At 33.0% G+C, this 23,146-nt stretch overlaps 1 protein-coding gene across 1 annotated transcript in view; it reads right to left on the bottom strand.

The window, feature by feature from the left end:
• Window positions 1-23,146, bottom strand: part of LOC149420788 (uncharacterized) — a 540,529-nt gene that overhangs the window by 379,129 nt on the left and 138,254 nt on the right. The window lies entirely within an intron of this gene.

Raw genomic sequence — 23,146 nt, 5'->3', positions numbered from 1 at the left:
ATTATCGATAATTAGAAAATGCTTGTCTGATTTTGAAGAACATTGTTTTTCCACCTTTTTAAATTTATGCCTGCCCTACTAAAGAAAAAATCTGTTAAATCGTAAATAAAAAACACTTACATTTTATTTTTATTTTTTTTTAATGACAAAATTTTATGACAAAAACAACTGCTTTGATTCAGGTATAAAAAATATAATTTTCTGAAAGTAAAATAATTTTGTTTAAATATGCTGTTACACGCTTTTAACCCTTTGGTCATCATCATCATCACTTTTGGCTCTACAACCCCTGGTGGGTCTTGGCCTCCTCAAGAGTCTTCCTCCACTCATCTCGGTCCCGCGCCAGCTCTCTCCAGTTTCGAAGCTCCAAGGTAGACAAATCTTTGAGGACGTTGTCGCTCCATCTTAACCTTGGCCTTCCCAGGCTCCTTCTCCCTATCGGTATTGAGCTCAGCAGGGACTTTGGTTCTTGATGCTCGGTCATTCTCTCCACATGACCTAGCCACCGAAGTCTTCCCAGTTTTATGAACTTAACCCTTTGGTATCTTATGTATTTCATAACCCAACGCATGGTCTGGAAGATATTATATTAATGTACACCTAATGACATATAAACAGTATTTGTTTTTGTATTAATGACACTTTAAAAGTATTTAAATACGTGACTGTGAAACAAGTGTGATATTTTAATCTTTGTCTCGAGCCCCCTACAGACTACCCAATTTGGTTAGTTCAACCGTTGTGTGTCAACCGTTGAATGTTGCGTACAGATGACGCGACGGTTGCTTCAAATTATTCTTGCTCCTCTGGGGAACACACGCAGGATACCACCTACTTTTCAATCCATTTGAACTGCTCCAATCATAAAACTTTCAATCCATTTGAACTGCTCCAATCATTACAGGATCATTAGTCATGCCTGAATATTATTTATTTTTAATCATTAAATGTATGCTCACGAACAACTAAGCACGACGCACGGCTCCATAAGCAGAGATTTGAGTCTACCGCTACGCTACAGACGATTCAATTTGGTTGAACGGTTGGGAGGTTGGATGGTGTTTGGATGGTGTTTGGATGGTGGTTGGATGGTGGTTGAATGGTGGTTGGACGATCTGGCGGTATAACTATTCAACTTGATAGTCAAGCCACCTTATTAGATATAACGCATCTTCACACGGTTAAACTTTTCACGGTTCAACATTCTACTCAACCAGATTGATACAACCGCTCAACCAATTTGTGAATCGTCCATAGAGCCCTACCCATTGTCATCTATTTAAAAAACATATTTTTGTCCAATTTAACTATTGCAGAAATCGCTTCGACTTAGCTGTGTTCATTCTTGATGACATTTTATCTGCACAACTATAGGATAACTAAAGGATCATTTTTCTTAGAAAGCTACGTGATTTGCTCATTTCAGTTTACGAAGTTTGACCATCATTTTAGCAATTTCAATGGCATGGGACAAACATAAATATTTGCTCTTCATAATGTGTTTCCGTAATAATACTACTTTCATTTTGCGCTCCATCGCAAGAATGTTGAGTTTAGAAACTTTTTTTTTTTTCATTTCACAACTACAAAAATTAATAAACGTTTTTGTTTCGACTATTTGTAAAAACTGAACTTATCTATTAAACTCATATTAATTTAACTTCATACGGTTGTAAATTAAAATTCAAAGCACAGTATAATAGCTTGGTTCTATTACTCCACAGTCATTCCCCCAACCCCACCCGATGCACCCCATCCACCCTTCACCACAAGCAACGAGCCACCCTTAAAGAAATTTCTTGGCAATAAGACAAAACTTTTGGTATATTCGATCTAGTGCAGGTGACGGGTTTGGAAAATGGCATGCGTTTTGAAAAAAAATTATATTTATTTTTTTACATATTATACGCCCAAATGTGATTTACATTATAATTTTGTGGAACAGTAATCATGATGTAAAATTTGCAATTTAAATTATATGAATCCATGCATAAGAATGGTAGGTATTATGCTCATATCAATTATTATTATCAATGAGGTATGCTATTATAGCCTTCTTGTAACTATATTCAGTGCAGTTGAGCAGATCTACTATTTCTGCAAAAGTATTGCCAAATGAATGCAATCTAGGGAGAAGCGAATATCTAAATGGCACAGCCATCATATTTTTGTCACAATTAAAAATAATTTTAGATCGGGTTCTAGTTTGAAAATGGAAGGTAATAAGGAACTTGAGTGAAATGGCTAAAAAAAACATTTTTTCATATAGATCAACAAACATTGATTCTGAATACATATAAGTTTTTAAACATAATTATACGTATAATGAATAAATCGTCATTTAAAAACGTTTAAAACTGTAAGAGTCAAAAAAGCCCTGTGATTGGTCGGCGGGTTCTGACAGATCTTACTTACTGGGTCGCTCGACTGCGTGCGTAGGAATGCATTCAATTTTGTGCCGAGTGTCGATCAGAGTTCCGGCATACAAATTATTTCAAAAGAATCCATGTTTTTTGGAAATCTTTCAATTGGAATTTGTATTTATTAAGTCTTACTTATAAAAATTCCCTAATACGCCGCTACTGCGTTGGTATAGCTATACGAGAAAGAGGGCCATATTGCTGCTCGGGTTAAAATCGTTACTCATAATAATACTCATGTCAGATATCTTTGGACTGGAATCATTTTGTTCCAAACCTCAAAAACACGATCATTTTCGCATTTTTCGTTTTGTTGCTAGCTTCACGTTTCTTCAGATGACATTTATAATTTTTTTGGCCTGGTCTGTTTTTATTTCCATAGAAATCTGGCCAATTTGATTACGCATCCTGTATTTGCTTTGCTAAATCGATAAATATCCCTCCGATAACGCTGCAAGTGGGAATTACGAGTAGGTACCTACTACTATTTACATTTTTATTAAGCGATAGTTCGATATTTGACAAACTTAACAATAAAACATCAAAAAATTCGGATATTCTTAATAATGCCGACGCTATCCTGGCGCTGTACTAAAGGGCCAGACCACATACATCTGACATGCCGGGTACGCGTATCTGCAGCGATTATGAGTAACGTTATCCACTCTTCCAACCTTTTACGCCCGCATAATATTTATACCACGATTATGAGAAAGATTGAAAATATTCAGCGTTATATATTAATGTTTTAGCTTGCTTAAATTTATTCCATTAATTAATGAAGTCGAGCATTTTTTGTGTGTGGTTCGATTTCAAAAAGAAGAAAAAAATATTAATAATGAATTCTCCACACAATTAAACCGGAAAGCCATTTATGACTCTAGGAAATAGGGAGAAAAAGAACATCTTGTGGAATGGTCTTCTATAATTTTAAATTATTCTTCGGTCAAATTGTACAATTCCTAGTATTAAATTAAGAAAAAACTGAAGCATTGATTTTTTGAATAAGATAAAATTAGAAACATGCTTTTTTGGGTGTGAAGTACTGTTCACAGAACTACTAGAAAATATATTAATATGCTTTTCTCGATCTAATCAAAGTAGGAATATTTTAGTTTGATTATAAAAAAAAGTCCAAAAAGGTCACATTAGCGACGATTAAATCATGAAAATAATAATATATGAAAATACATATGTATATTTTTTTACATTAACTGTACACAAGAAGCTCTGGGGAAAATAATTTGCCTTAAGAGCCCATGAGGGTCTTTTTGAAGAGAGGAGGAGTGAACATGGGTCACGAAGACACCTTTGTTGTGAGAGGGAGGAAACACAGAAGCCGGCAAATCATTCCACAGCTGAGCGAGCTGTTGAACTCAAGAATGATTCGTAGAAACGACCCGTTCTCGCGTGACAAATGTCAACCGTGTAGATATGTTGGTCGCGCGTTTGATAGGAGATCAACGACTCTAGTCCTCGGAGCATATTCCATTGTAATACCGGCAGAACAAGGACAGCATACCTACCTGACGCATGTGCTCTAAAGATTGTAATCCGTTTGTCAAGTTAGGAAACGGACCTGGAACCCAGGGGACATCATGAACAGTTCAAAGAAACTGTGATTCTTAAATTAATTATAATGTCAAAAAAATAATTTGACCGATGAACTATTTTTTCATTCCTGGGTGAATAATATATTTACTTTGTTTGGAAATAGCATATAGGAGGTAGAAAATTGCTACGCATCGCATTAAGGTACCAATTAAATCCTGATTCTTTCAGCGTAAACCTTATAAAAGTTCAATTCCACATCATAAAACTTTATCAGGATGTATATTTTATTATACAGGATAGATATAACTTAATGAAATTATATCGTGTAATTTGAAGTTCTCAGTTCGCAAACGAGATAATAATCAAGTTGGGTTGTTTGTTTATCTGATGTGCACACGTAAGGCAAAAGTAAATATTGTCATAATAACCTGTGTCGTGTTGAAGAGTAATTAATTTAATTTCCAAAGCAATTTTTTAAAATAAACTTTAGATTTCTGAGAAAGATTAACGCTATGAATATTCTAAAATGTAACATTAGAAGAAAACAAAAAACTTTTCAAATTCTCGACAATCTTTAGTTGGAGCAGTTGTGCATAGCTATAATGGACAAATGTGTATCATCTATATTTGTTGCATCTAGTTATATTAAACGTTATTATTCAGATCAAATAATGCTTTAATCATAATGGAAGTAAAGTGAAATATAAGATAAGAGTTTCCCCACAATGGATTGTCAAACAGATGGACCGCCCTTCTTTGCACGACACTTTTGTTTCCTAGAATTTTTTTATTCCTTTTTTAGTACAGGAAATACATGTTTTAAATTTGTAAAATGTTTTTTGACTGTCCATCTAGGAAGAATTCCCGTTTTGACAGTCAAAATTTGTACGAATCAGCACACATATTTTATATAAAAAAAGGAGACACAAGAAAAAAGAAAAGAAAGAAAAAAGAGTAAAAAACCCAAAAAAATAAAAATAGAATAAAACACAAAGTTAACTGATGTTTGTTTAGCATAGGTACTTATTATAAAGGTAAACTGTTTTATAGTGATTTGTTTTTGGGATATTATGGCGTGTTGCGCTACCTCCTTCTTTAGCCAACGTTTCGGACAGCATTGTCAATGCAATGCTGTCCGAAACGTAAAAAGAAACGATTACCTGTAGGACATTATATATTTTTGTTTTTTTGTGTTTGGTTTTGTTATTTTGCTTTTCTTTTGTTTTTTTTTTTATTTGTGTTTTGTTTTGATTTATTTTTTTTGAAAAGTAAGAGTTCACTCTCCTTTTTTCCTAATTAACCTTATCCCAAGAAGTTGTTTATTTACGAAGAACACCTGTGTTTTCCTTTATAGGAGCATTTAAAACTCGTCCACATAAAGCGATGCGATTTGTACACTTGTTTAACGAAAACTAAGAATATCTTCCATGGTGATGTTGATGATTTTTTCATACACAATGAACAGCCTGAAAGTTTTCATCTCACAAGTATATAAATTTCAAGGGTTCTTTAATGTTAGTGCGCTAATAACTTAACTTAAGTATATCGTATTGTGAGCCTTATATTTTATAACTTTTTATTTATATTATACTATTATTTTCAATTTAATTTATAATCGTTATGTAAAAGCCAAACGTTAATAAATAAATTTAAAAAATATGGAAGTTGACAATTATAATGGTTTTTATCAAAAAAATAACTAGGAATACATTTTACAGTTAATATTTTACGGCATATTTTTATTTAACATCATTTGATAAACTTAGAAAGTAATTTCTTCTCACCATTACAACAAGATAGATAATTAGAGAAAACCATAAAACCCATACTTGAAATGAAAATAATATTTTGTATTATACTTGCGCTTTGGCGGAAATCTGATATTATTAATACTCTAGCGTCTGGACGGTGTAGGCCCTCTCATTGGTCAAATTTAAATTGTCTGTTTCAGTTAAATTCAGCTAACTTGAAAATTAAGGCACGATTTCAAAATGACACGATGCTCATATAATTTTTGGATAATATCGAAGAAAATATGTTTTAGAAAGTTGACAATCCATTGGATTCATTACATTACAGTAAAAATTATCCACAATTACGTATTAAAATTTGACGTTTATCATTATTCACGCGAAAGACAGATTGTTCAGTGTTGCCAGCGTATATGGAAAAAATGTAAAAAACTTTTATAGCCAGTTAGTGTCACGCAATGTACAATGTCAGTGTGATTATTTAATGTGAGATATATTATAATTATAAATAATTATAAATAATAAATATAATTTATAATTATAAATCCACCATCATAAATTAAATAAAAAATAACCAGTTCCACTCGATACTTAAATACGTAATTAATTATTTTTTTGATATTACAACACCGACCCCATTCGCTGTCATCAGCTGTCATGTTTAATATGTGATAATTACAGAATTATTATTGACGTGATAACCGTAGATATTTCTTTTAAAAACTATCGCTGTGAATCGCTAAAAAGAAATGTTTGTTTTCAGATTATTATTTCAATTTAATTACTATGGCTAAAAGGTATGTGGGCAATATTTTACCAGAATTGGTCAAATTTCGGAATGTTCGAATGAGAGGGAAATTTACCAAGCGATTGAAGTGCCATATACTACAAATTTTAGCTTATCCTCCAGCACGAATGATTGACAGGAGATTGTAGTCAATCTAAAAACTTTAGGAATTTTGTTTGTCAATACAAATGCTACTTGATGTATACAGTGTTAATAGATTTGCCTCATTTGGAGCGCAAATAGCTAATATCCCAGGTAATGGTCCATATTGTTTTAAAAAAATTGGTTAGGTTTATCATCTGACTTCCAGAAGTATACAAGTTGCAGGTAAAATACCTTCCTATGCTCAGCTTTATCTATATGATCCTGATGAGGCTGTTAGAGTGCGTATGAGTCATCCATGTTATGCCGATTGCTATAAAAATATAATGCAAATAATTGATGATTGAACTAAAAGAAGCTGTCGAGGAAGAAGAAATACGCATTGCGGCTGAGGGTGGGCAGGTGAGAGATATACGTCTATTATTTACACGTTCATCAGAGGTACAATGCTCCAACCAGTTCTCACGATATCGCTATGGTTTACGTAGCAGACAGACGGGAATTTGTCATCGGGTATAGATATCGCTGTTTAACCTAAAAATGTTGAAGGACCTCAAAGGATGGCAACTTTATCAAAGCATTTAGATCCCATGGTTTTCCCACTACTATTTCCATCAGGTAAATGTGGTTGGACTCCAGGCTTTCAGCATCATGCTGATTTCTGTACTGCTCAATGTCATACTGTAACTGCTATGTAGTTTTATGCAAGTAAATTAGCAGTGCGAAGAAACATATTTAATCCAATCCATTATGCGGGTAAACTTTTTCAACAGTATTTAATTCATGCTTACATTATTTACCAATCTGGTCGCCTAGATTACATTAGGAAAAACCAACGACACCTCAGAGTGGAATGCTATCAAGGTTTGCAAAACCATGTAAGAAATTTAGCCACTGATAGAGGAGTATGTGCAGGTAATACAGTCATTCTTCCATCTTCATTTACTGGTGGACCACGCCATGTGAATAAACTTTATCAAGTTTCAATGGCAATGGTACGTAAATTTGGTCGTCCTGTCGTCGTCATAACTTTTACATGCAATCCCAAATGGACAGAAATACCAACCGAATTGGAACATTATCAATCGGCCGCGGACAGGCCTGATATAGTAGCCAAGGTTTTCCATCTAAAAATCAAGGAATTTATTCATGATATGACTGAGAAACATGTTTTTGGAAAGGTAATTTGTTGGGTGTATACTTCTGTAATTGATCAGCAAAAAAGAGGACTCCCTCATCTACATGGTGTGTTTACACTTTGCAGCCAAGATAAGTTGTATACAGCTTCTGATATTGATAATGCCGTATCTGCAGAACTACCCCATCCGAAGAACGGCTTTGTACCATATTATTTAAAAAAATAACATTCATGGACCATGTGGCGTACTTAATCCAAGGTCAGTCTGCATGGTATACGGTAAGTGCTCTAAAAAATTCCCCAAATCATTTAAAGATGCTACTGATAATAATTCCGCAGGTTACCCAGAGTACAGGATACGTGATAATTTTTCTGAAAATCACGTTGTTCGGGATATACGTATCGACAATCGATTTGTTGTTCCATATAATGCATTCCTTAGCAAAAAATATGATGCTCATATTAATGTTGAAATTTGTTCCTCTTTGGATAGTATTTATTTATTTATACTGGGTTTTTAGAGATTTTCTCACTTATCTATACATGATCAATCTCACTCAATTTTACTTCTGGCTTTACATTTACCCGACAGCCAATCTGTTTATTTTGTAGAGGGGCGGGAGGAACAGGCTCTTAGGGAAGCATCTACAAGGAACACCTCTTTAACAGCGTGGTTCCAATTAAATCTTAAAGATATTGAGGGACGCTCTATTCTGTATCAAGATGTACCAAATAACTATGTCTTTTCAGCTGGTAAAAAGTGGACGAGGCGACAGCGGGGAGGCGACAACATCATTGATGACATACGAGAATGGACGCAGTGCATGACGGAGGCTTCATTGTATTTGATGCCTAAAATTCTTAGACATCTATTTGTTTTAATTTTAATACAATGTATCCCTTCGATCTTCGGCTGAAGATTTTTTTCATCGTGGTGTTGCTGAAGAAACAGCTATTAATTAATCTTTGTCTTTTAAACATACAGGATATTCTTATGAAGGAGAATTCATCTTGCAGAATGCAGGGCTTACCTGAACCTGATGAAAGTTGCAGTTTTGGACAAGTATCTGATTTTAATGTAATTTCTGAAAACACTTTAGGTGAATTGATGGCTGCCAAACTCAATGACGTACAACTTCAAGCATATAATTCTATTTTGAATAAGTTTTTTCACATGAAAATGATGACAATGAATGTTTCTTCATTGATGGCCCAGGCGAAACATGGAAAACATACCTTTACTAAACTTTAATTCACACTCTAAGACGAAAAGGTAAAAGAGTTTTATCATACTGCTTTTAATTTACCCATCAATTTACAGGACAATACAACATGTAAGGTCACATCAAAGAATCGGAAAATTATAACGGAAGCAGATATTATAATATGGGATGAAGCACCAGGTGTAGCTTTAGAAGTTATTGAGCGTACTATACGTGATATCATGGGAAGTGATTCTGTCTTTGGTAACAAAGTTATTGTTTTGGGCGGAGACTTTCGTCAGATCCTTCCAGTGTGTCGACGTACTTCACGAGGACAATTAATTGCCGCTTGCATAAAAAGCAGCATACTTTGGTACCATTTGAAAACTTTTCAATTAAAAACAAATGTCAGAGCTTTAGAAAGTGAAAATATATTTTCTAAATGGCTTTTGGACTTGGAAGATGGCAAACTTCCTTCGGTAGAAGGAACATTAGAATCATCTGTGCTTATTCCCAATGTAAATATTTGTCAAGATATTATTCACTATATATACAGTGAGACACATACAACTCCTGATGCCTTAGTGATGAGTCAACGTACCATATTGTGCCCTAAAAATAGTCATGTTTATGCTATCAATGAGGATGTACTTCAACGGAAAGCGCCCCTGAGCTGATATCTCACAAAAGCGGTGCTATAAAAATTTCAGCTGTAACTTAATTCAAGCCAAAATCATTACGGGGAACAGAAAAGGTACAGTACATTTCATTCCTAGAATTTAAAACACTTTGTCGGATGTTACAATTAGTCAAATTAGCTTATGCAATGACCATCAATAAATCTCAAGGACAAACTTTTGAACGGGGTGGACTGTTACTTCCTGAACCAGTATTTTCTTATGGACAGTTTGAGCGCAGTCATCGTTATTTATACAAATTCTGACTGATTGGTATACGGATAATATTGTTTATAAAGAGATTTTTTCCTAATGAAAGTGTATAATATTATGTTGTAGATTGTAAAAAATAAAAGTATAATAAATTGTACTTGCTTAAAAAGTTTTGTTTTTTGACTCAATTTATCCCACCTGTAAGGTTTTCCAGCCTAAGAATTAAGAGAGTTTTGGTGTATTTACTTTGACAATCGTTAGGTAAGAGCGTAATATTATTTCACCCAAATATGTAGATTTTTAGGACTTATCCCAATAAAATAATTCTTCATATATTTTAAAAAAAATGTAATTACTTTGACAGTCTTTTGGTAAGAGTATATTATTTTACCAAAGTTATATGTAATATTGTAATATGTTGATATTTTTTTATTTTCAAATTACATATAAATATTTTGCAATTTAAGTTTCGATTTAAAAATTAAATCATTTCGGTGGTATGGAAGAGGAAACATTTTTCTCATTGACGAGATTTATTTTGGGGTGAGGGGTGTTTAATGGTTCAGAATGTCTTTCTATTATATATCTACCCATTGATCTAATATCTACCTATTAAATGTAACTGTTAGTATCACTCAAACTGGGCGAAGCCCAACGAAGTGCCGCCCGCAGGGCCTAGCAGCAAAAACCCGCGGAGCGGGTTTTTAACTGCTAGTCATAAACTACTACGTTACGGTATTTAACAGTGTAAAATGATCACGAAAAATTAATAGATATTTAAATTAAAATACACATATCATTGAAAAAGGACATAATTCTAAAAAATCTAAACGAAACATGAAACAGAACAAGACAAGGAAAAAATAACGGTCTAAACTGGGAAGAGAACCCAGGGTCTCTGTTCTTCAAAATTATCCAAAAAGAAATGGGAAAAAATTGTTACAATTTGAACTACGAGATCGACAAAAACAACGTAAGGTTATTAGATCCCAATGGTCGAGTGGTTAAAGACGTTGTCCCGGTAAAACAGAGATCGTGAGTTCGATTTCTGTGAATTATTCTGTTTTCTGTTTCGTGTATTAGTATTGTTACATTTATCTTAACTTAACTTAGATTTAATAGTATTATCTTCTTCTTCGATGTTATATTACATTGATGGGTATAATCTTCATAAGTTATTAAAAAGAAAGTTATTTCAATAAAAATTAAAATACATATGTTTTAGTGTTATTTTTTGTTTTTCGTATTTTTTTATTAATTAGTCTAGGTAGCCAAACACTTTGTGCAATTGTAAAAAAAAAAAGAAATTATAAACCTTCTGAAAAAATCTATTAAAAACTAATAATTTACTCTCGTACATTTTTTAAAAACTTATCTTTTTTTGATTATGTTTATTTCTAAATGTATCAATTTTGTTTTATTTATCAGGAACCAGTACCTTCGTGATGCTTGTAACGCCGTAAGTTGCAGTTGTAACTTGCAACCATAAGTATTAAGTACACCGTCATTAGTGCACACGAAACTCGGCTGCACTCACTGACTTTGCGGCTCATTCCAAACTGAAAGCTCCCTGTGCCTTATAAAAGCCCAGGTAAATTTCATTTGCTGGACTGCCTACAATATGACATTACGGGAATGCTTTTAAATGTATTAATATCGCGTATAGTAACTACGGTTTATAAATAAGTCCATTCAACTTCATACAGTCCAAATACAACATTTCAGATTGACGAGTTGACTCACAGAAATGTTTGGGATTTGGTTTTTTTCTGAAACAGTTTCCAATGAATGTGATTTTTTTAAAATTTCATTCAAATACCGTGAAGCAGGAAAAACTTTCAGGTTCTTATACTTATCAAATTTCTATCATATATATATATATTTTTTTATTTAGTAAAAGATTATATAATTATATACATTATTTAAGAAATGTATTGACTGCCCAACTAGGAGGATTCCCCTTTTAGGACAGTCAAATTAGGATGAGTATTAACATTTTGATAAGTTGTTTGATAAGTACAGTATTAAAATAATAATGAAACAATAGGTATATGAGTATTTCTCAAAATAAATGTACGTAACGAAAATGTAGTTACGAAATAGTGTTACGAAATAGTCATAAGACGTAACTAAATAGTAAACATAAGGCTTGTTTACACAATGGCAAATTTTATTTAACTTTTTTTATTATTTATTCAATTTAATTAGTTGTCGTCTTTTTTAAATGTAAGTAATTATCCTTTACTTTTTTATTTATTGTACATACTACAAACATACATAAACTCACGACCCAAATATTTGTATTTTGTTATACCAAAGGGGTTTAAAAAAAAACAAGGGAGTATAAATAAATGTTTTTTAATCAAATTATCAGCTCCCAAATTGAAGTACCTAACACAATATTCAACAAATCTTAAGAAATTAAAGAACAGGCACTGTTTAAACTATTAAAAATTTAATAACATACAATTATTTAGTTTGAATCACTATCCATTAGCGTTTTATTTCTTCCTCATCTTTATAATAATTGAAATCTTTCCGAGACACATTTGGTCAGTTTTTCAGTCTTTGGTTTATCACTCCGCTTTGGCGCATGAATATAGTCATTTAGTGATAGAGATTTAGAGATAAGGCCCTTACAAACCACTTTCTTTTTTGTATGTATATTTTCCAGTTTTTCGTTTTTAAGATAGTCACTCCACATGGTTTATCTTTGATTTTGTTAGAATCTTCATTTTCACTATTCATATTTTCAATATCAGTGTTATTTTCTATGGCATTATTATTTCCTATTATAACATCTCCGATTTATTATATAATCCAGTTTCGATGGGAATAGCATCATTATTAGTCTTAGTTTGTTTATGCAATAATATTTTCAGAATATTCACTTGCCTTTTCATCCGATTACAGCACTGTCTTAAATTCTTATTTCGACTTTTTAATCGAGTATTTTCTTCAGTCAGCTTTTGTAGTCTTTCCTTTAGGATTTTTTTATTATTTTTTCTACGTTCAAATGTATTATTGTCTTGTGTCGTAGGATTAGCCTTTTTCTTTCTTTCAGCTCTTTTATCATTGGCTTGTCTCCACTTTGCCCGTAGCTCTTCTTTTTCTTCTTCTGTAAGAATTTCTTTTTTTATTTTTGATATTTTCTATAACTTTTGTTAAATGCTTAATTCGGATTTCCTCATATTTATTTGTATTTTCCTTTTTCAGTCTTTCTCTGTAAGCGTTTTGCTTTTTGGCATTGGTTTTTAGGGGCATTCCTAAAAAAAATTATGCTGTAGTTATGGTTTTATCAGAGTAAATAAAAATAAATTTATATTTTAATAAGCTTTTATAAAAAACTTAAGGCACTTATAAATATTGTATAGAGCGCCTGTAGAACGGATAGTGTGTATGAGTGCCTCAAGCTTATTTAAAATAAAACCAGTATTGGACGGCTCAGCTTGATCTTCAAGTACTTGTCATTATGTATAATGCCATTTAATCGCGATGATAAAACATACAAGTCCGACGACACCTGCTCTGCCATTGACCATCAGGAATTTCCAGCGCATCCTATGTATTACAACCTACCTACTTTCCAGCGCCATCAACAGATCTGCTCTATGGTATAATAATATTTATTTTTTTCCTATTATATCTAAATACATATGTATATTTGTGCATTGTGCATAATATATTACATTATTACTAAACTTACATAAGACTTTCATAAAAATGCTAGACACACTTACAATATACTTACTTTTCTTAATCACGTTGTAACTGTGTACACTCAGCTTTACATTGAACTTTTTCGTTACGTTACGAAATTCATAACAAACGTTACGAAATTGTAATAAGAATTTATGTTATAAAAAGTCAATGGTTTGATTAAAATTTAAAAGTGTTAATATGTAAGCTTAGCAGTGTTCGTACCGCACATGTTACAAAAAGATGAGTAGAAAAAGACTTACCGTTTTGTGAAAAAAGGCTAAAATATTTTCTGTTACGAAATAGTGGTCCCACTAAAGAAACACGTTATTACTGATTTAAAAAAATAATGTTATGGCGGAGAAGTCAGACCAACAATTAATCAGAAAGAGGCTAGTGTTGCCCATGTTAAATTTTACAAATGGGTTAAAAAATTACGGTGGAAGTACTAATAAAACGTAACTAAAGAGTAGTTACTAAAAAGTAAATGGTGATGTCTCATTTTGTTTTTTGAGCATAAATTATTAATTTATTATGAAACCCCATAGAAAATTACCTTTTTACAGAAACTACATTTTATTAAGACCCTAAAACTTACAAAAAATCACATATTATAACGTTATTATCGCATTTTATGAAGTATAAACAAATGAGGTGGGTAGGGTGGCAATTTTATTTTGTATGGAAGGTAAAAATCGATATTTTTTTAAAAATTAAAATATTTGCGAATTGATACGATTGTAATGTTTATTTTTCGATATTTTAAAGCCTAATATTTATTCTACAAAATGGTGCATATTTTTTTTGTATGATTAATTAAAAACATATGAAATTTTTGAACTGTTTGTAGGCACACTTTATTTTTCCAAAATGTACACTTTTTTTGAGAAATACTCACATATTTTATAATAAATTACATAGATGTTCATGTTTTTCCATAACCTAACCTAAAGTAAGTTTGGTAGCCATTGAAGTTCTGGAAGCCTTGAAAACTGTAGGTACCTACCTACCTACCCATATGAACCATTGATGTTTTATATTTAGACAGTACATAAAGTCAAAAAATAGGTTCCCCTTTTGTATGTCCAATTTGTCCAACTTAACCTCCAACACTCCCAAAGCTCTAACGCAGAACGACCGAAATCTACAGAATCTGGTCTACCCGCAACGGTTATCGCGTTCTAATAGTGGAACACGTTTCGACGAGATATTAGTATGCAAAAGCATCTATTATATGAACCCGTTAGATTCTCAGCGGACGGATTGCAGTCGTTTGAAAAGCGTCGAAAGCTGGGAAGGCCGTGTTTGTTTCATAGTTATTTCAATACAGGTTACCCTGCGAAATAGCGACATCGTTGTCCCATTGCCTCTAAACGTTTGATTTTATCCACATGAGAACGGGTCGCATTTACAACTGCTCTTATGTGTTATATTCCTTCAACATAAATCCTAGTTTCACTTCTTTCCCTTCGTAAGAATATAATAGCTAGCTTTCTACGTGAACTAAATATTGCTTTTCCATCATTCTTAGTAATTGAAGATAAACATGTCAGTTATTTAAAAATGTGTACATAAAATTTAATTTCTCATTAAAAATCGTATTTTCAGGAAGGTACCAAAAGGTGTTTAGGTTTATATTCACAAATAAATTAAGGCCGGCTGGAAAATTGGCCATAAAAAGAAGAAATTAGGTTATTTAATTAAAAATACAAACTATGTTATAATTCAAAGAGAAAAAAGGCCGAAAGTTATCCGTAGGTAAGCCAAAGCATTATTAATGGGAAATTCCTCATAACGAAAGTTTTTCAATTTAAGCGGGTAAAAGCGCAGAAAAAACTTCGGTAAATATTTTTCGAGAAAATCGTTTGGTGCACAAGCTATTCAAAGAGAGCAAATTTAAAACTTATTAAGAAAAAATAATTAAAAATCATCATAACAATTTTCCATTAGCCGTAAGAATAAGTTTTTTCATCAAAAAAAATATTTTTTCTTTTCATTGAACTAACGTTGCATATTCAAATAATTATTAACAAATTAAAGCAAACAGCTTTGATGAAAATGTGTAAGCCTTTTTTATGAAAACGACCTATATCGTTAGAGTTAATTTTTTTTAAATTAAAAATTGTAACTTATGTTCGACTGTGGCTTTTACTGTGCTTTTCAGTTTTCACATGGGTATATGATGTTTGAAAGAGAGATTAAGATTATAACGTCTCTGCACTCTTTGATTAATAATTATGTGTCGACAAAATAATTTCATAAATTAAAATTTTGCTAATCATTCCAGAAGAGCAAGTTAAGTTGTCAATCTCCATTTAAAATGGGGGCTTACTATCGAAATATAATCCATCGCTTCAAAAAACCATTTGTGGGCATATATAATTATCAAGCAAATAAATGTTATCTAATATCTCAGTTCTCTTTCAAAATCATCAAAAATAAGCTTTAAAAACTCACAAATATTAATGAAAATTTTATTTTATTTATATGAAATTTGAGTTGATTTCGCCGTACAACTTATTTGATTTGAGCTTTGGTTTTCGAGTAAATGGAGTTCGAAGTTTGAATTTTTACAATATATATATATTTTTAAATGGGTAGCTACATGGTAACTATTATCGATTTATTTTCTTTTAGTAAGTTCCCAAAAAAATAAAATCACAAGTAAAAATATATAAATCAATGAAAATTAAAAATTGATATTATTGGGCTCTCAATGTAATGTAGATTTCCCAGTTTTCCGTTTGCGCCACTTTGCGGACACCATCTATAATGCTTCAATTCGTTCACTAATTATTTTAATCATTCAATTTACAGTATAAAGACCAGGCACCAATGTATATTTTTGCGCCCTTCTCCCATACTAGTCTATTAATTAATAATTTAATAAGGTTCCCCGTACTTGTCGACCGCGACAGTCCTGGGGAATGAAAAATTTACATTGGGTCTTTTTCAAACATCACTACGTACTTCAGGAATAACCAACACTGTGAAGGGCTAAGTAAAACTTTTATCGGAAGACACTCATTTGGTTATAATGAAATATTAAAATTAGTTACTAAGTACTTGAATTTTTGTCACACGATTAAGATGTTTGTCTTCGTTCGTAAGGCGGTGGGTCAGAGGGGAATATCTAGGTCAGAAAGCCAGTTTACGGTAGCAGTTCAGCAAAAAGCCGGCAGCAGAGCGTTCTTGTCGCTTGCGGGCTCAATAGGTCGCAATTTCTACATATCCAGTCTACCACCTCTTACCAGACCTGGCCGCTCACTAGCAAACACCGCCACCGAAAAGTCCAACTTATTAGGTTAAATGTTTGCGGAAAACTCGACCCTCGTTGATCGGGGTGCTGTCACGCCGTCGGTTCCTTACTGCGGTTTCTATATGAAAAGGCTGAGGATCCGGCATTGGGATGTATTCCAAGCTCGACAATGTCGAGATGTACTCCAAGCTCGGTCAACATGGGTCTCTTCAAAATTCTTTGACTACATGTTTGGTGGTCCGCACTGCTTTCACACATCGCCCACTCTTTAAGGAGGAAATTATACTATTGATGGCAGAACTGAGTTGACGAGGCAGTGAGAATCCAGGCTGTCTCTCAGTGGTTCGTGCATGAGATGGTATTTCTCACGACGGCCGATTGTCACTCAAGTTTCCACCTTATCTTTTGGAGTGTGGGGTAATCGGAGGAGCGTATCTCCTTCCATCGAGAAGTGTTTTCGGGACTTCAAGCGGCATGCAGGATGAGAGACCACACCATCATGCAAAAGTATTACGCTTTTTAACAGCGCCTTTGTATTCCCTGATACATTTAGTGATATTTTACCTCAAATACGCTAACCAATAACGATTTTGTAAAAATAAAATATCAATCCATTCAGGAATGATATTATTACATACGATTACTTCCTTATAGGGTACATTTAAACGTGTTAGAGTTTTTGGAAGGGTAAACAGAGATTCAATGTTATTAGGAATAAGTTATTGAAGCTTATTAACCTCATTGTTATATTTTTAAATCATTGATGAAGATAATAACAACAACTCTCAATAAAAATAGAAAACAGACAGTCATAGAAAATAAATCCCAGATGCGACCGTTACCTTTTTTGTGTTCTGTGTCTGCCTGTTTCACATTTTCATTTGAGTTGTTGATATTATTTGTGTCAATGAAGGATAAGTGCGGATTAAAAAAAAAACCACCAAGTTGATTCATATGAAAGATAAAAGCCAAGCTATTTGATTAATTGCTCGAGAGGGGGTTTATAAGCAAGATGAAATTATCGTTTTCTTGGTTTCATCGATATATCTGACTCCTGAGTACAGCTGCTTGCATCGAAATAAAAGTATCGATACGATAGACACATCACTGTTTATAAAAGAATTCAGCTTATAAATTTTTTTTATTCTGAAAATACTAACTGTTAAGTTAATAAAATGCAGTTTTTGGCACAGTTCACAGTTGAATGCGATGCAATATTGCAATGCATAAAAAAACTATTTTAGTGAATCTTATATATAAATTTAGAGTAATGTATATATTTTTCGATTTATGTTTCTATGCATTATTTCAGCACTGGATTGAGACATGGGTGTTGAAGTAAAGTCAACATAAAGTAGTTTTTTAAAAACACAATGTTACACTTCCACTTAACCTCCATGGTTACCGCAGGCCGTGAAAATACACCCAGTTTACTGTAATTCATAACCTTGAAACATTATTATAATCACCATTCATAATCCCGAACAAGATGGGGTACATATCAGCTAGTAAATCTATAAATTTTACCTTTTTTTGTAATAATGAACGCCTTTGTATTTATTTGCATTTGTAAGGTTAATTAAGTTAGGTGACTTGATTTTTTCTCATGTTTAAAAATATCATGGTATCCCAGTCCTCGCGTTTACGATCCCTGTCTAAATTCTATAGTGAGGTCGTCCTTTACAGTCTTCAATTCAATAGAGCCTCCTGGCGAAGTGACGCGACGCCCAGGGGCCAATCGGTAAAACATGGCCAAAAGTATTTTTCAGACTTGCACCAACAGGTCCTAGTCGATGAACAAAAATAAAGATATTTCCACTGAATTTTGTACGTAATATCCGTTCCGCTACATCGCCTCATCGCTCTATTATATCTGGACTTGTCTGTTTTGGTAGGTAACCTAATGTTCCTTTGTCTATCGCGGGCAATTTATTAAAATTTTATGGGTTTTCTCATATGTTAAAACTGTCTTCAATAATAATAGATATTTTTTATTTATTTAAATCTAAAAAATCATTTCGTATTGATGTCATATTTTACCGATTTGGCCCCTGTGCCCGCTGCCTCCCTACCAGTGGCGGGTAGCGGAGTATATTTTTCTCCTCTTCACAACCCATTAATTAGACAGCTTTTTGTAAAAGAAAGTCGATGTGACGACATTCATAAAAGCGTCCATAGACCAATGGATTATATTCACTTACAAATTTGGTGCAAAGTCAACCCTTTCAATTAGGTTTAGTTTTTATTTATTTACGTAATAAAATACTCTTTTCCGTTCTTGTACTTTTATATTTACCATAAAATATTAATTTAAGGTTTTAATCCTGGTGTTTTTTTAACTGTAAAAACCGCACAAGAGTCCCAACTGCTCCCAACCGTCTTGAGTCAGTGAGACTATGGCATCCCCAATTGGGGTACGTTGTGATGTTGAAAATCATAAGGAGGGGAAGAACATGGGAAGAGGAAGGTGGGGAATTACCTGGCTATTCAGATCTGGCCACCAAACACAGCCAAAGCCATTTCAAGCAACTTTTCAATTCTGAATAGTGGATTTACACCAGGGCCATACTAAGAGTATCTTCGTCTCTTCGTGTTATATATAAAGAAGTATTATATATTAATAAAGTGAGTTATAGTAACTAGGTATAAGTCTAAATGATAGGAATAGATTAAATGCATAAATTATGTTGTTAAGCGCCCTTGAGGTGATTTTCTCACGAAAACGGCGCTATACAAATAATCCAATCATTATTATAAATGAGTAAATTGTGAAAAAACGGCACTTAATCAAATAAAATTTACTTGCGCACGCCGAGATTTGAACCCGTGACCTCCGGCTTGCTAGTCGAGAGCTTTTCCCCCCGACCACGGATGCCATTAATAAATAAATGGTGTTGGTCTCATGCGTTATTTAAAGTAAAATTGATTTTAAAAACATTTTATTAAATTAATTAAATAAGAAAGAAATATTAAATTTCATAATATTACGTATTAAATTAATAATATTTGTGAGTATAATGTTTAAATGTATGAAAGAGACATTCGTGTATGAAAGAGAACATTATTATATCGACGTACTCATGGGTATGTGTGCTTTCGTGTTGAGTCTTTTTACCAGTAAGCTTTCTTCAAGTAACTTGTGCAATTAGTACTACTATAAACTGTGTAAATAGTGTACCCACATTATTAAGTACCCATCCAAAATATTACTCTAAGTAACTCACTAAATTTCTACCAGAAGTACTCCACAAAGGTATTACAAACTGGAACCAGTTCACCACAAATTGGTGCAGTCGAAATCATCACAATATTATATAACATCTTTCAGCGGTGTTTTAATTGCACAGACAACGGCTAACTTTATTAAAAATACAAGAATAATGCACAAAATGTTTTGCAATACTTGTCACCAATTTAAATGATCTGTTATATAAGTAATTTCAAATCATAAAGTCACTACTTTTCACTACGTAGTGTATCGAACATGAAAACTGATTTTATTGCATTTAATATCAATTGCGGCTAAAGTTGCACACCTGCAAGTTTGATGACCCCTTTTTCCAAATCACAATATTTACCAGTTGAAAAATGCATCAATCTGTTACCAGGCGGCAAAAAGACTGGATCAAACATGAAACAGTTCGATAACCCTATTTTCTAAAACGAAATTAAAATATTGACAAAGCCAGTTGCTGGGCGAAATATTATTTGCACCACAATACCTGCCTTTTGAAAACGTAAACATTTTTATAATTTTTTTTATTTTATTTTAATATTACATTTAGTTACAATAGTGACGTATTGCCCATCTCACTAGGTGTGGAACGCCTGTGTTGAGATGGCAATTTACATAGTGGTTGTTAACTAGGTTTTAGCTAATACAATATTGTGAAAATGCCAGATAAAATAAAATAAAATCAGTATTATTTTGTTTTGTTTTTTTTTAAATTATACAATTCAAGAATGAATGTAGAAGGTGGAGGCAAAGCAATAATAATTTTAAGTAATTAATTAATAAAGTTTCAATTATTTTTATAAGCAATAATTGTTCGCCTGAAACACTCATCCACATTGAAAAAATCTCCTGATAAAAAATACATGACGCCAACGGGACTCGAACAATGTAAAAAGCAGTAATTGTTGAATGAAACACTAGCATATATTGAATATTTTCTCGGGTAAGAAATAAGCCCCCATAGCTCAGTGGTCAGAGCTTTCGACCGGAAATCGAATGGACACGGGTTCGAGTCCCGTTGGCGTCGTGTATTTTTTATCAGGAGATTTTTTCAATGTGGATGAGTGTTTCAGGCGAACAATTATTGCTTATAAAAATAATTGTTATCCTTTGTGCTATGCATAAATAAAATCTTGTCTTTAAAACATTAATTTATCAAAAAAATAATAATTAATAAAGTTTCAGTTTGACCAAAAGGCGTATTATACATATATATACACAGTAGGCACAATTTTTAGTATGTTATGAAATAGTTCAATGTATATTTTTATTGGAGGTAATCAATGATTTTATTTTTAAATAAAGTTTTGATTTGTGTGTTTCTAATGTCAATAGGTAAAGAATTGAATAGCTTAATAGCATTGTATTTAAAGCTTTTTTGTCCATAAGAGGTTTGACAAACTGGGATGTTAAAAGATTTTACATGTGAAAGTCTCAAGGCTCTAGTGCTTGTTCGTTCTTCATACATATGGGTATTTTTAAATTGATGAAGCACGATATTTTTTTAATATAATTTTTTCAGGTTTGGAACATTTAGGACGGGTTGTTTCGGAGAATTTGAACAATTCATCAAATTTCAACGTTTATTTTCAAGTTCTGTGAAAGATTTTTTAAAGTTCTGTATTAAAAATAAAATCAGAATTCGTTCTTAATGGGACTTTTAGAATAACCTTCAGAATTATTTTTTGAATCTTTGCTAATGGCTCCAGACAAGTATGTGTGGCACTACCCCAACTGACAATACCATATTCAAGAGACGATTGAACTATAGCATAGTAAACTTGTTTAAGTTGTTTTCTATTTAAAATATCCCTAACATTTTTAGAGAAATAGATGAGTTTTTTCAGTTTTGTCGTTAGGTTTGCAACATGTACATTCCATTTAAGAATATCGTCTATTTGAATACCAAGATATTTAATAGTATCAACTCTACTTATAGAAGGACAAGTACATGGGGTTATTACCCCTATTATTACTTTGTTGAGACGGTAAGAGCTTATTTGATATTCGAAATGTTGAAATTTTTGTTTTGTCTGTATTCAGGGTTAATGTGTGAACATCAAGCCAATTTTTAACAATACGAAGGCCATTTACTGCCGTTTTACAGACTTCATCCCAAGATTTAGCGTAAAATAGCAATACAGTATCATCGGCAAAAGTTGTGATTTGTCCACAAATTTGTAGGTTGCATAGATCATTAATATATATACCTTGTGGGACGTCACAGACCGTTTTTTGAGGACGACTATAGGTACTGTTTATTTTAACGCATTGCGTTCGATCTGTTAGATAACTACAAAATAATTGCAGGACTGAGTCTGACAATCCTATCCTCTTAAGTTTATCTAAAAGTATTTTATGATTCACAGTGTCAAACGCCTTTGCAAGATCTAGGAAAATTGCTAAACATTTATTTCCTTTGTCTACATTACTTATTATGAAGTCTGTAACGTTAGCGATGGCATCTGAGGTTGATAAGTTTTTGCAGGCTGACGTCACACAAACCCTTGTAGGAGATATTATAAATAGCCCATTAAAACAAAATACTGGAGCATTTAAGAATTACCACAAGTGGAAGGAACACCTCCAGTTATAACGCGATCTGTTATAATTTAAAATTATAAATTCCTGAGTTTCAACTTAAAACCGTATTTGCTTCTGTTCCTACATCACGGCACAATCATTTGAAAATATTACAACTATGTGCAACGAGCTGTTTACTGCGGGTACTCTATCAGCTGAGATAGACGCACCTGTCATAATTACAATAATGGGGCGTCTCCGTTTGCCGGCCCAATAAAATGACCATGCCGCTGCTGAATTCCTGCGACTGAACCAGCCACAGATGCTGACAACCTAAAGGCTGACAAATTTCTGCTGGCTACCAACTGAACTTCCCACTGCCGCTGATCACGTATAGGCTGGACAATCTCTGCTGCATTGATGCTTACAACCTAGAGGCTGGCCAATCCCTGCTCCACTGATGCTGACAGCCTAAGAGCTGGCCAATTTCTCCTGGCTACCGACTGAATAAGCCACTGATGCTGACAACCTAGAGGCTGGCCAATTCTTCCTGGCTACCAATTGAACTTTCACTGCTGCTGCAGTT

Source organism: Hesperophylax consimilis, chromosome 9 (assembly GCF_061612785.1).
Source record: "Hesperophylax consimilis isolate HC1 chromosome 9, BYU_Hcon_1.0, whole genome shotgun sequence".
NCBI classification, from domain to species: Eukaryota; Metazoa; Arthropoda; class Insecta; order Trichoptera; family Limnephilidae; genus Hesperophylax; species Hesperophylax consimilis.
This window is presented reverse-complemented; position numbering and strand designations above follow the sequence as displayed.